Here is a 13,618-nt window from a genome sequence, read left to right as displayed (position 1 = left end):
CACCTAAAAGGAAATATGATACCTTTTTTGTGGGGGGGATTGTTGTTGGAGAACTCAGGTTCATGATTCCGGCATACCCAGATGAGCTAGTGCTCTGAAATTCTGGGCCCCGAGCTGAGGTTACGTGGAACTTTTGTAGGAAATTTGATATCATTTCTTTTAACCATTACAACATTGGTGAGTTTGAATTACTGAACTGTGTGGCCAAGAATCTTGCACAGGAATTCTTCAATAAGTAGTACACAGATGCAGAATGAATGCAGTGAAATACCTCCAAGCGACATCACAAGTGACCTTCACCACAGGCAGCAGTTTCCTCAAAAAATGTAAGCTTACATTTCTAAGAGCTATATTAAAAAACAAACAAACAAACAAAAACTAGCACTTAAACTACACTGTTACAGGGACCAGTAATTAAGTAACACTCTTACAAAGACCAAAACTGTAAATTAATGTAATGTAATGTAAACCAATGTTTCTTCTTCATTTCTCCCTCTGATGCCTGTCTGTATCATATAAGCCATTATATGTGTTATAAAGTGTTATAAAGCTGGATATTTAAGGTCTTCCTGATCAGAAGTCAGGACCATCTTTAGTTTTGTTGCTTTTAGGCATGACGTTACAAACTGGACCAGGCAGTTTAACATGTAAGGAGTGAATATAAGGCCTGCGAGTGTCATAGCAAGGGCTCTTGCCAGGGGCAAGAGCCAGGCTTCCTGGGGCCAGGTTCACCTCTTGAATTTTTCAAGTTTCCATTGTCATGGCAACGCCAGATCACCTTCACCCATGCTGACCTGTTCCAATTGGATTACAGATTTTATGGTTAGAAGGAAGCTTTTTTTTTTAATCTCTCAAAGTTTCAGAATCTGGTCTCTGGCAGTTAACAGATAGTTTGCTAAAGAATGTGACATTCTGTCCACTTAGGCCAGGCAGGGCTGCAAGTATCTTGCTTCTTGGAAAAGAAAGCATGTGGAGGTGAAATATGATACCCTTCTATTAGTGAGGAGCTTAGCTTCAGTAGCTTAGGTTCAGAAGTATAACTCTTCCTTAGTTATAAATGAGACAGAATTAGGATACAAATCTGTGTTTGTGTGTGACATCAAAACTTGTGTTTTATCTTCTGTTTTGTACAGTAACTTAGGCAGAATTTATTATAATTCTTATAATTTTTTAATCTATATTCTTTTGTTTGTTAGTTTGTTACTGAGGATTGAACCCAGGGATGCTTAACCACTGAGCCATATACCCAGCCCTTTTTATTTTTTAAGACAGGGTCTTGCTAAGATGCTTAGGACCTTAATTACATTACTGAGGCTGGTTTTGAACTTAAAATCCTCCTGCCCCAGCCTCCTGAGCCACTCTGATTATAAGCATGTACCATGGGCTTTCCAGTGTTCTTTAGTAAAACAGGTATTTTTTGAGTGTTCTTTGCTAGGGCTGGAGTTATAGAAAATAATCCCAGATTCTTGCTATCAAAGAACCTATAGTTCAAAGGACAAATGTGTAAACAAAAAGTCATGCTATAATAATGATGGCATTCCTCAAAAGCAGCAAAGGCATAGAGAAAGGACTAAATCCATCTGAAAGAATCAGTGAAGGGCTGGGGATGTGGCTCAAGCGGTAGCGCTCTCGCCTGACATGAATGCAGCCTGGGTTAGATCCTCAGCACCACATGCAAACAAAGATGTTGTGTCCACCGAAAACTAAAAAAATTAAATAAATAAATATTAAAAATTCTCTCTCTCTCTCTCTCTCTCTCTCTCTCTCTCTCTCTCTCTCTCTTAAAAAAAAGAATCAGTGATGTTTCAGTAGTGTTTAAGCTAGACCCAAAGAATGAATAGGAATTTCTCAGGTGAACAAAAGGAATGATATTTGTTTTACAAAATAAATAAATAAAAGCAAGGGTAAATGTGAAAAAATACCAGTAATTTTCTAGTGCTCTATGTGAGGGGATGGCCAGAGAGAAAAGTAAGGACCAGATAAATCAAGGACCAAATAGATAGTGGGGTGTTGACCATCTGTAATGCAGAGAGACATGTTAGTTTTGTTCTCCTTACCAAATGATGGCATTGAAGAAATTTAAGCAGGAGAATGACATGACCAGTTTTACCCCTTTACAAATTCAATTTGAAAAAAATATAAAGTACAAATTAAAGAAAACTTATGAGATTGAGAATAAAGGAAATTTATATAATGTTTCAGCAGAGACAGGAGCATCAGTATCAAGTAGTGGGGAGGAGACAACAGGAGCACCAGGGCGGGGTGATCAGAGAGAAAAGGGGAATAATATTCGGTTTACCACACAAGCCTCAAAACCTTTTATCATCCCGGATTCTTGATCTACCCACCTGCCTTTTCTGTAAACTAATAAAAGATAATAGTTTTTCAATTCGTGATATGGCCGTTCATTTACTCCACATGATAAGCACTTATTTTGCTTTTTTTTTTTTTACATTTTCACATCTAGATCATAAAATAAAAAATTCTGGGGAAGACTCATAAATTTTATGCAATCTTTCAACTTTATCGTCAAAACTTCAAAGTTAAGAACATATGGTTCATTCATCCAGCTGTCTTAGTATGTGAATTTTTGGTCTGGAATTTATTTCCAGTCAAGTTGTAATGTAAAATCACACATAAAATTGCCATACTTACTCCACATTACAAGTTATGATATTGAATTAGGTATAATTTTTCATTTTTCTTTTCCTTTTCCCTTAGCAAGTCTTAAAAGTTACAACTAGTGAACTACTTTTTTCTGTATGTAGCATATATTCATCATAACCTGCTTGTTTCCTATACTTCACAGAAAAAGTGCATTTTTCTTCTTTTTAAAAAAAAATATAAATATGTCTTCTCTGGATTCATAAATATGTACATTCATATGTGTACACACAGTCATACATGAACATAAAGACACATATATTTATTTATTTATTTTAAAGAGAGAGTGAGAGAGAGAGAGAGAGAGAGAGAGAGAGAGAGAGAGAGAATTTTTAATATTTATTTTTTAGTTCTTGGCAGACACAACATCTTTGTTGGTATGTGGTGCTGAGGATCGAACCCGGGCCGCACACATGCCAGGCGAGCGCACTACCACTTGAGCCACATCCCCAGCCCAAGACACATATATTTATTACACCAACATTCAGGCTTTATGATGTATAACTAGCAGGTTAGCAGGTACTAAAAATCATTTTGACCATCCTTTAACACTAATTAGGGTATGCAAAAACTTTATTCTATTTCCCTGTAATGTATATAAAGAGATCATAGGTTAGTTTAACCAAATTTATTAAAATAGTTTACTTTTTGTAAATTAGAAAACACAGAATTGGAAATTTGCAACTTAGAAGAATGTGTTTCTGTCAAAATTCTTAGAAGTACAGGAAATTGATTTTACTAGAACAGCTTAAAATTATTTCAAAATTAATAGATTTTTGTTCAATATTTTTTAAATATTTTGCTGTCAGTGAGATATTTACCATTAAAGTATCATTGTAATGCTTTGCTAGGTACATCCAAAAATAAGAGAGTGGAGTCTTAAAACTGTATGAAATAACTGCCTAAGATCATAATATTAACTTATGTGTCTTTAAAACAGCATTCTCCAGAATCTAATTGAAATGGCTTTGCCTGTGTAAACTTCTAAGACTTCACTGTTTAAACTAATAAGATTTCACTGTTTAGTTTTGCCTTAAGCAAATGCAGCATTTTGTTTGTTCATAAAACTTTGGATTAAATGTATAGACTGATATGAATAGCTCTCCATCATTCCACATGTACCACTGGCAATTGCCCCTCTGCCTAGGATGTGGTGTATTATTGTCATTGAGAACAAGACTCTATTCTTAACTTGCTTTTTGGGAAAAATGAGTATTTCACAAGAAAACCTTCTCTCTCCTTACCATCATAAATAGTTTTCAAATTTAAAAGACTCTGTGAAGGGCCTGGGGTTGTAGCTTAGTGGTGGAGCACTTACCGAGCATGCATAAGGCACTGGGTTCAATTCTCAGCAGTGTGTATAAATAAATAAATAAAAAGGTTTATCAACAACTAAAACGAATTGTTTTAAAAAAGAAGAAATGCAACTACTAGTATTCTTGATATAGTGAATTATTAAGTATTTGTTTTCAAAGTACAATGAGGTTTTACTCTTAAAATTAGCTTAGGGTTTGACTTTTTGTAGGATGTTACAGGAAATTCATTTTGCTTTCCTCATCCAACTGTAGTTTATTCTGTTTTTATTTGGATGAATAGTAATTTAGTGATAAAATGATTGATTTTTTGTTTTTGTTTGTTTTGTTAAAGCTAATGTAAGATTTCCAATGGGAGAGGGTGAATGCCTTGATGTTCTTGTAACATGTGCTCTTTGCCTATTCAGGCAATGGTGGATGTGGCTGCAAACCAAGGTTGGCTGGTGACTGCCCTGAATACCACCAATCTCGTTCAGATGTTGATCTAGGGCTGGTGGTTAAAAGATTCTTCTCTTCTTACCTACCAAACATAGAACAGCACCATCTTCACCTTTTCAGGTAATTGTCTTAATTTGCAATGTAATTTTTTAAAAGTTTTTTAATGAATTTTTTGGGGGGAGGAGTGGGTATTTTGGGGAATCAGACCCAGGGCTTCATGCATGCTAGGCTGTACCACTGAGCTATACCCCCAGATTCCCCCAAATTCCCTTATTAAAATACATATAGACACTGGAATTTCGTGTGGTGCCTACAATATTGATTCTTTGGAGTAAAAATGCCCCTTTCCCAGAAGGAGACCTGCCCTCAGTACCAAGATGAACCACAATTCATTTTAACCTTCTCCTACCTAAATTGTGTGTTCTCCCTTTACAATATTAAATGTTTCTATTTTAACTGCATTTATTTCTATACATTATCAGCTTTATTTAAGAAAACATTATTAAGTGCTTTGTGATCTAAAACCAAGATAAATTGGCAGCTTCTGTTAAGTAGAAGAGACTGAGGGATCTGAAATCCATTGTCCAAAGTAAACCATGGGGAGCTGGGGTTACGGCTTAGTGGTAGGGCTCACCTAGCGCATGCAAGGTGCTGGGTTCAAGCCTCAGAACTACAGAAAAATAAATAAATAAAATAAAGATATGTGTCCTATGACAACTAAAAGAAAATGTTTTTTTAAAAAATAGTAAATTATGGATCTGAAATGTCCAAAACTAGATAGTCAGGTGTAGTGGTAGTTCAAGATATAATCTGTACTGAGTTTATAATAGTATCAAATAATTTAACACTTAGGTCTCACATACATGGCTGCAAATGTTTCAACAAGGAAAAGAACATTACAAGCTAGATTGAAAGTGTTTAAATGAAAATATCCTTTCACACCAATGTTTCACAGCAGTTGAGATACCTTGCAGCCAGAATGTTATTTCAAAGTTATGGAGATAACCAAAATAGTCTGGCTTGCCATCATGCACCCTCTACCTCTTGTCAGCTGCATGAGGATCACAGTTATTTAAGCCATCCAAGTACAGATGCCAACAAAAACCTCAGGAACACCTGGGGTCCCCTAAGAAAAATCCCTAATTTGAATCAAGTGTACTGGGTGACAGGGTGACAGATATGCTTGAGTCCCTACCATAGGATGTCCCTGGAAACTAACAGACACATTCAGAGAGTGAGCCATAGCAGCAACAGGTGACAGGGAGAGAAGGTAGATATATCTACAACTTGTCAGAAGCTCTTCTGGTAAGGTTCTGAAGGTTATGTGAGTTGGATTTCAGCAGTATAGAAAGCACATTAAAGGCACAACCTCACACAGCATCATCTATGAGGGAATCTGCTGGAGGGTGTAGGAGATTTGGTCCAATTTTCTTATCACACTTAAAAATTCAATATTAATATAATTTCGACTATATTTTCTTCTTACTATAACATTTAGGTGGCTCGTGTTCCTGTGATCTGGCACAACTTAAAATTATCTCAAAGATCTCCAAAGTGTACTTTAAATTCTGTGCTCCCCAAACTTAAAATTTAAAATTTTATTCAAGTAATTATAGTAGACACTTGCACACATTCACCAAAATCATGTCAGGGTTTCACATCCGCACTTTTATCTCCATGGAAACATTGTTTCACATCAGTGCTTCCTATAGAAAGACATCCACTGCATATGAACTCTTTTAAGTATTTACTGAACCTGATACATTATTTACAGTTTACAGATTTCATACAAGGATAGTGATACTGCCTTAGGTTGATATAAAGAATGTTAGCCAATATTTAAAACTTAATATAATGGCCTATAAAGAGTTATATCATAATTTTTTAACAATTGTTAATATCATACACACCAATGTTATCAGAACATCTTACTTGTGCTTTGAAAGAGTTATTTTGTTGGTGTTGATATAATTTCTAAGGAAATGGAAACCAGTTATAAAGTGCTCACGTGCTAGGTGCCATACCTCCATTGAGTGCCTCCCTGAACTGATTCATGCCTGTGTAGGGAAAGACCATATATTCAGCTCCATGGTCGAGAAGGAGCTACAGGCCACCAAAACAAAGCAGGTAAGGCCGCCTTACTCTGTGAAGTTGTACCAAGAGTTTTCTAACTTAGGGCTTGAAGTCAGTCCCACCTGTGTTTAAATTCTGTCTTTGCCATTTACTAACCATGGAAACATTATATATATCTTATGACATTCTTGTGAAAGTTAAGCAAAATAGTATTGTGTAAACTGCTTTATATAGTTCTTGACATAGAATAATAATTGAACAAATGATAGTAATAGTGCTTAATAACATTACTGGCATTATGAGAACTTGTTCAGCATAAGGCTTTCAAGCTCACTTTGGAAGGCTCCATTTAGCCTTTCCATCACCAGATTGCATTACCCATGAGCCTTACTCCAACTCTTCTAGGGAGTTTTGCCCTTTTTATGGTAGGGTATATTTTCATCTAATTCCTTCAATTACTTGTTTATGTTCCACTCTTATTTTAATTACATTATTATTCCTATATTCAAAGAGATTCTTTCAAATAAACCCCTTATTTGTTCACTATGTAACTTATAAGGAAAGTTAAATCTAAACAATTTTTGGAAGGCCAAAAACCAAATGAACAATGCCAGATACTTGGCTTTCTAGCCTTTTAAGTCTTAAGCAGTTTTACCCTAAATGTGTCAAAGTGAATGTTCAGGATTTATAACATGATTATATTGATTTGTATTTACACATATTAAAGAAACTTTTAAAGCATGTCTCTTTATCTTTCCAAGTAAAACTTTTTTTTTGAACAAGACTTGTTATAATTAGTTCAGGGAGAATTCACAAGTAAACTTATTTAATTTATTGGCATAAATTTCCATTCTGTTATCTTTAAAACCAAATGCAAATTGGCTCTGTCTGATATGATGATGGTTATTTGGCTCAAAAGTTCTTCAATTTGCAGAGCAATCTGGTGTTGGCTTTGCAGTGAGGCGATCCCAGGTAACATAGAATCCTGAATTATTCCAGAAATTAGTATGTTTAAAGCATCAATTTAAGTGCTAATTGCAGTAGTAATGAGAAAAAGCAGTACAACTGTGAGATTTGCATCTCCTACCCCATCAGTATGCCTGGAACAGTTGCTGACTGGCAGAGGATTTGGCTGCTAATTAAATAATTGTATGCATGGCAGTGCTCTTGCCTGATTCAATAGATGAAGATTAATCCTCAGATAGATATGTTTGGCTGGTATTGAAATATCTTAGCAGTTTCTTTTAAAAAAGCTCATGTTTTATATACATAAATATACATATATACCAAATAAATATATGTGTACACATTATAAGTTAAAACATAATAATAAGTCCTACAAAAAGATGTCATATGTAAATATAAGCCAGTTAGACATTTGGAAGCTTTGTAAAGAAAAATATCAGTGAGTTGCTAATATCAGAAAACCTCATATTGGTGACTAATTTAATGGTATGAGTACAAAAGCATATGAAGTCCTGCTTTGTGTGGTAAATATTACTTGCTTTGTTTCACAAAATTAAATGTTTTGCAGAAATTGTATATTTAAGTGTTCCCTCGACCACTTTTCTGTGTCGGCCAATATTAGAATATTAATTGGTGCAGCTTCTGAACTCAGTGACTTTTGGTTCTAGTAGGAGATACACCATCATTTGTACTTGAAGTACATTTTGTAGCCTGACAATTTCAATTTCAGAAGTCTAGTTGTAGGCATAATTTCAAATTCACAAGACAAGTTACAGGATTGGAGTTGAATTGAAATTTTGCATTGGATCTATTTTTTATCTTTATTTTTTTTTAATTCCTAAGTGATAGTTTGGTTCATCAGGGCTACTGCATTTGATTACATATACCAGCAACACTAAAGTCTTAGCAAACAGAAAATTAAAGTTTATAAGGAAATCCATATCATATATAAAAGAACTAAAAGGAAAACTAAAATTAAACTTGTTGTGTAACTTTAAAATGACCTTAGAAGGTAACAACTGATAAAACAGCTATTAAGAAGTTGTCTTGGGCTGAGGTTGTGGCTCAGCAGTGGAGCGTTCGCCTAGCATGTGCTAAGCCCTGGGTTCGATCCTCAGTACCCCATAAAAATAAATAAAGATATTGAGTCCAACTACAATTAAAAAATAAATAAATGTTAAAAAAGAAGTTATCTTGACCAATAGTTACATTACCACATAATTGTAAATGTTAAAAAAAGGTTACAGTTACCTAGTCCTAAAGTTAATTGGGTTATATACTTTCTGTGGATATAAGATTCACTCCTTCATTTGTTCTTTCAGCATTGTTAAGCATGTACTATTGGAATACTGATTACTCAAAAATATCTTTTAATTTAAAAGACAAGAATAAAGTTGGTAAAATATTTCTACTCTTTTAATATGTGTGATTTTAACTGGTACTTTCAGCATGATAACGCCAAAAAAACCTATTTGTTTCTACAAGGAACCCTAGTCTTACAGGATTCCCTGTGTTATATAACAAGTGTCAATGGATTATACTGACATCAACAATTGCATCACAGATTTATTTTCAGATTTCCTTTATATCGCTAAGTAATGTTTTCTACCTTAAAAGTCACATAAACGTTAAAATAGATGCTTATCTTTAAAAAAATAGCAATAAACACTTTTAATCCCTCTTTTTTTAGTACAGTCAATAACCACTCAATATGAAGAGGCATTTATAATAAGTTAAAAGTTTAGATAATAATTTTTTGGTTTATAAAAAAAAAAAAACTTAAAGAGGATTTTAAAAAGCACTGTTCTGCATATATTCACCTATGTACAAGTACAAGAAAAACTAGGGAAACCTGAATAATCAGTGGATTGTGTCAATGTCAGTATCCTGGTATTGAAAAATGCCACCATTGCATGATACTGGGTAAACGATGCAAAAAGATGTCCATTATTTCTTTCAATTGCATTTAATTCAGAATTAATCTCAAAATTAAAAGTTTGATTTTTTTCTAAAATTACACTATTTCTTAGTTGATTACTCCATGTGACAGTTTTTGTTGTTTTCCCTTTTTTCTTTTTAGGCATGAAATTTTTTATCTCATTTGCCAGTGATAGATGTTGGCAAAAGTGTTAAAGGCTCATGGGATGACTTAGCTGAAGGACACAATGAACTCTGTCTCAACTCTGACTACAGACAAACGAGATGACAACAAATGGATCAGATTGCATGCTGTTCAGGAGTATGTGCTCCAAGTCAGCTTGCAGAGAGTCCACTTTGCGTTCCACAAGGTATAGTATTTGGTCTCCATTCTCAAATATTTGGCACCAACTACCAGCATGAGCCACCACACATATCTTTTCTATTACTAATGTGTCTGTGTCATTCATGAATCCTGCTTTCTCAACTGGCCTTAACCAGCAAGAGTCAGTCTTTGACAGTAGTCAGTCAGTTCTCATGTGTCATTTTTCAACCCCAGAATATCCACCTTACATAATTATATATTGCCTGGACTACTATTCTCAAAGTGTGCTTTACACACTCAGTCTAGCAGAATTTCCTGGAGTGCCTTTATAGTGTAGATTCTTGGCCCCACTCCTGAATGACTGAATCAGAATCTCAGGGTCAGAGGGAATCGCAAAATTGAAGCTCTTTTTGGTGCCCCACTTGATCCTTTTTTGTTTTGGTTTGTTTTTTTCTCGTACCTAGGATTGAATCCAGTGGCCTCACACATACTAGGTAATGCTCTACCGTCCTCAGTCCCCCCATGTACACATGATTTTTAAGGACATTAAAGTTTGAGAAGTACTGCACTAGAGGTACTTTGGTATAGGAACCACATTAGGCCAGATGCAGATGAAATTGAAGCTTTCCTTCTTAGCTCTATTGAATTTGAATAAGAAGCTAAGCTTTTCTGAGACTCAGTTGCCACATCTAGCTGCTTCCTTCATTATAATGCACATGAGAGAGCTTTGTCAATTTCATACAGACCAAAAATGTACAGTAGTTTTATTTTAAATTACTATGCTCTTTTCTTTAGCCTCTGACACCAAAATTAATTATTTAGTCCTCTAAGAATATTAGTACACATAGCGTGAGCTGATTGGTTTTTAGTACCATAGTAATTGAAATAAGAAAGAATTTGTCCTTTTTTTTCTTTTTATTCTAGTGGATTCAGGGTTTTTAATATCTAGAGTAACCCTCTGCGATGAGTAAGCCCCTCTGTTTTCATAGAATAGTCATGTGTATTGTTACAATGTCCTTTCAGTACAGGTCTCACTTCATTTCATTTCTAATACTAAATATCAGCCAATATGAACATGAACTGATAGGCCTCTAGCATTTCAGAGCTTCAATATTAGCATTTCTAGATGACTTACTAAATTCCAGCTTCCAAAAAATAATAATAATCATAAACTAATCATAGAAATAGTTATAAAAATCATAATAATAAAGATAAAATCATGGAGCAAAGGTAGATTTCTTTTTTTTAACCTTCAAAATCTACTTTAAAATTAGATTTAATCATGTTCAAAAAATTGTAGATTTTATTCCTAACTGCTATGGAACTTTATTACTCTCTGGCTCTGTTTTAAAATGCTATAACTGAAGCATCTCCCCTTGGAATACAGAGTGAAATCTCAATAGGAACATGTCATTATTAATATGTTTTATGCCATAAAGTCATTGTCTTAAAGACACATTACAATAACCTTGTTTTTGTAAAAGTTGGTCCAAGATAAAGACTCCAGATTCTGTCATTACATTAGTACTAGTCTTTTGTTTTTAATTTTTTTTAAAAAATATATTTTTAGGTATAGTTGGACACAATGCCTTTATTTTATTTACTTATTTTTATGTGGTACTGAGGATCAAACCCAGGGCCTTGCACGAGCTAGGCAAGTGCTCTACCACTGAGCTACAACCCCCAGCTCCAACTTTGGTGCTAGTGTTAAATTGTGGTGATTCCTGTGTGTTACAAATTGCATGACTTATCATTCCTCACTCCTCAGAGAAAGGAACTTTTGATATACTATGTGCTTTTTTATGTGTATTTTATTCTTGGGTGGAAAGAAGATATTGATCTGATATTTTGTTTATTATCTTGAGTTACAGTCTAGTCTTGACTGGTTTTTGTTTGTTTTCCTAAGCATCAGTTCTTTGTGAATAAGACTGGGAAGATTTGGTTCACATGGCTATATCTTTGTTTGTTTGTCTATAAGTGGGGTATTAATGTTAATTGGAGGAATGGCTTGAGATTTTACTAATTTGATGTCAGGATTCAGAGCTTTATTCTTTCTGAGCCAAATATTCTCGTAGTAATAGCTCAAAGGGTTGTCTGTATGTACAGAAGAAACATGCAAAAACATATCAATCACCACAAAGGAAGGGAATTAAAGACATCCCAGATGGAAGTGCTGAACTCTTTTTTATGGCCTTCCAGTAAGACCCCAGTGCCTTTTTTGTTGTTGTAATTGGACATAATATCTTTATTGTATCTATTTTTTTTTATGTGGTGCTGAGGATCAAACCCAGGGCCCTGCACAAGCTAGACGAGCGATCTACCACTGAGCCACAATCCCAGCCCTGAGCACTGCCTTTTAACCACCTCCAAACCATGTGAAAAGTTTGTAGTCAATAGTTTATCTATTTACTACGTCTAGTAGTCAATAGTTTATCTTTTTCTGTGGTTTATAGGGAAAGCGAGAGAGCTCTGCAGTTACCCCTCCATTTCCCAAATCAAAAGATGAAGGATGGTTCTTGATATTGGAGAAGTGGACAAGAGAGAACTTATTGTTTTAAGATGAGTAGGATATGTTCGAAATCATCACATTGCTTCCCTTTCTTTTTTCACCACTGAAATACATGGAAGGTAAGCAGAATCTTACCACTAGAGTTATAAAAGAATTAAGTGTGACTCTGATTAGGAAAACCGTTTTACATTTTTGTTCTGTTTTCTTATTCTAGGTATATCTACACTCTCTAACTCATGAGCGACTGCTACCTTGGTCTGGACCAGCAGTATGACATTTACCTCAACGTCACACGAGCAAGCATTTCCATGCAGGTCCACAGAGAGGTCTCTGATGCCTTCTCTGACCTGGCAATACAATAACCTGACCCAAACAGTGCATTTGGAGGAATTTGTTAAGGAATCTGGCTGTTCAGTCATCTGGACAAAGTTGAATTACTTGATGTTTGGCTTGACAGAATCAACTCCTAACCTCAAGACATCCAGGAAATTAACAGTGGCTGCAGTACTGACTCCAGTGACACCAAGTTAGCCACAGTGGCCTTTTAACAAATGTTGCCTTTTATAATATTGTCTTCTTTCTTTACATGTAAAATGAATGATCATGTAGAATAATCTTATAATTTGTGTATATTTGAGGTTATATGAGTTATCAATCAAATTTTACATCTCATAATGTACTGTTTACATGAATACTGTTTTTTTTTCCTTTTTTAAAGACAAACTACATTGAGGTGTGACCATGTTAGGATTTTAACTCTGTATCATACAATGTATAAATCTATGAGGTGATATACAGTGTGTCTTGTGAGCAAAATTTATACTTTGATCTGATCACAATGAAATGATTTCAAGAATTTCTTATAAATGTTAATAATATATGATGTAAAACTATATTTCAGAGTCCAATGACAATTAAAAAAATAAAAGAATATACTGATCTTAGAAAAGGTAGATATAATACTGGTGGAAATAAAATATATAGAGTGCCACTTCAAGACAAGCTGACTCAAGTTTTTCTCCTGCTTCTCTGGCTGATTCAGGTTTTTCTCCTGCTTCTCTCCCTTTTATCCCTTTTTCCTCTTCTGCCCTCTTTTTCTTTCTCTTCTACTTCAAGACTACTTCTCTTTTTGACCTATTTATTTATGCAAGGAGAAAACTACAGTTATAACTCATGAAATAACATGTAGAGACAATTTTTGGTCTTTATCATCCACTTCCACAGGTAGGTTTCCAAGTATAATCATAGAAATATCTATGTCCATAAAGTTCCTTTTTGGAAAAATATGGTTTGAAACTAAAATGTTGTTAAAGTTCAACATCCACATAGTATACATTATAGTGGAATGCAATTCTGTCTTTGAAAAGTGATTCCTGAATGAATGGTCTTTAAATATTTTTTAATTGTCACAAG

At 34.5% G+C, this 13,618-nt stretch overlaps 1 pseudogene; it reads left to right on the top strand.

Annotated features, from left to right (window-relative positions):
• Window positions 1-12,567, top strand: part of LOC144252162 (activating signal cointegrator 1 complex subunit 3-like) — a 43,481-nt pseudogene extending 30,914 nt beyond the window's left edge.
• The last annotated feature ends 1,051 nt before the right edge of the window (window positions 12,568-13,618 follow it).

Source organism: Urocitellus parryii, unplaced genomic scaffold (assembly GCF_045843805.1).
Source record: "Urocitellus parryii isolate mUroPar1 unplaced genomic scaffold, mUroPar1.hap1 Scaffold_37, whole genome shotgun sequence".
Classification (NCBI taxonomy): Eukaryota; Metazoa; Chordata; class Mammalia; order Rodentia; family Sciuridae; genus Urocitellus; species Urocitellus parryii.
This window is presented reverse-complemented; position numbering and strand designations above follow the sequence as displayed.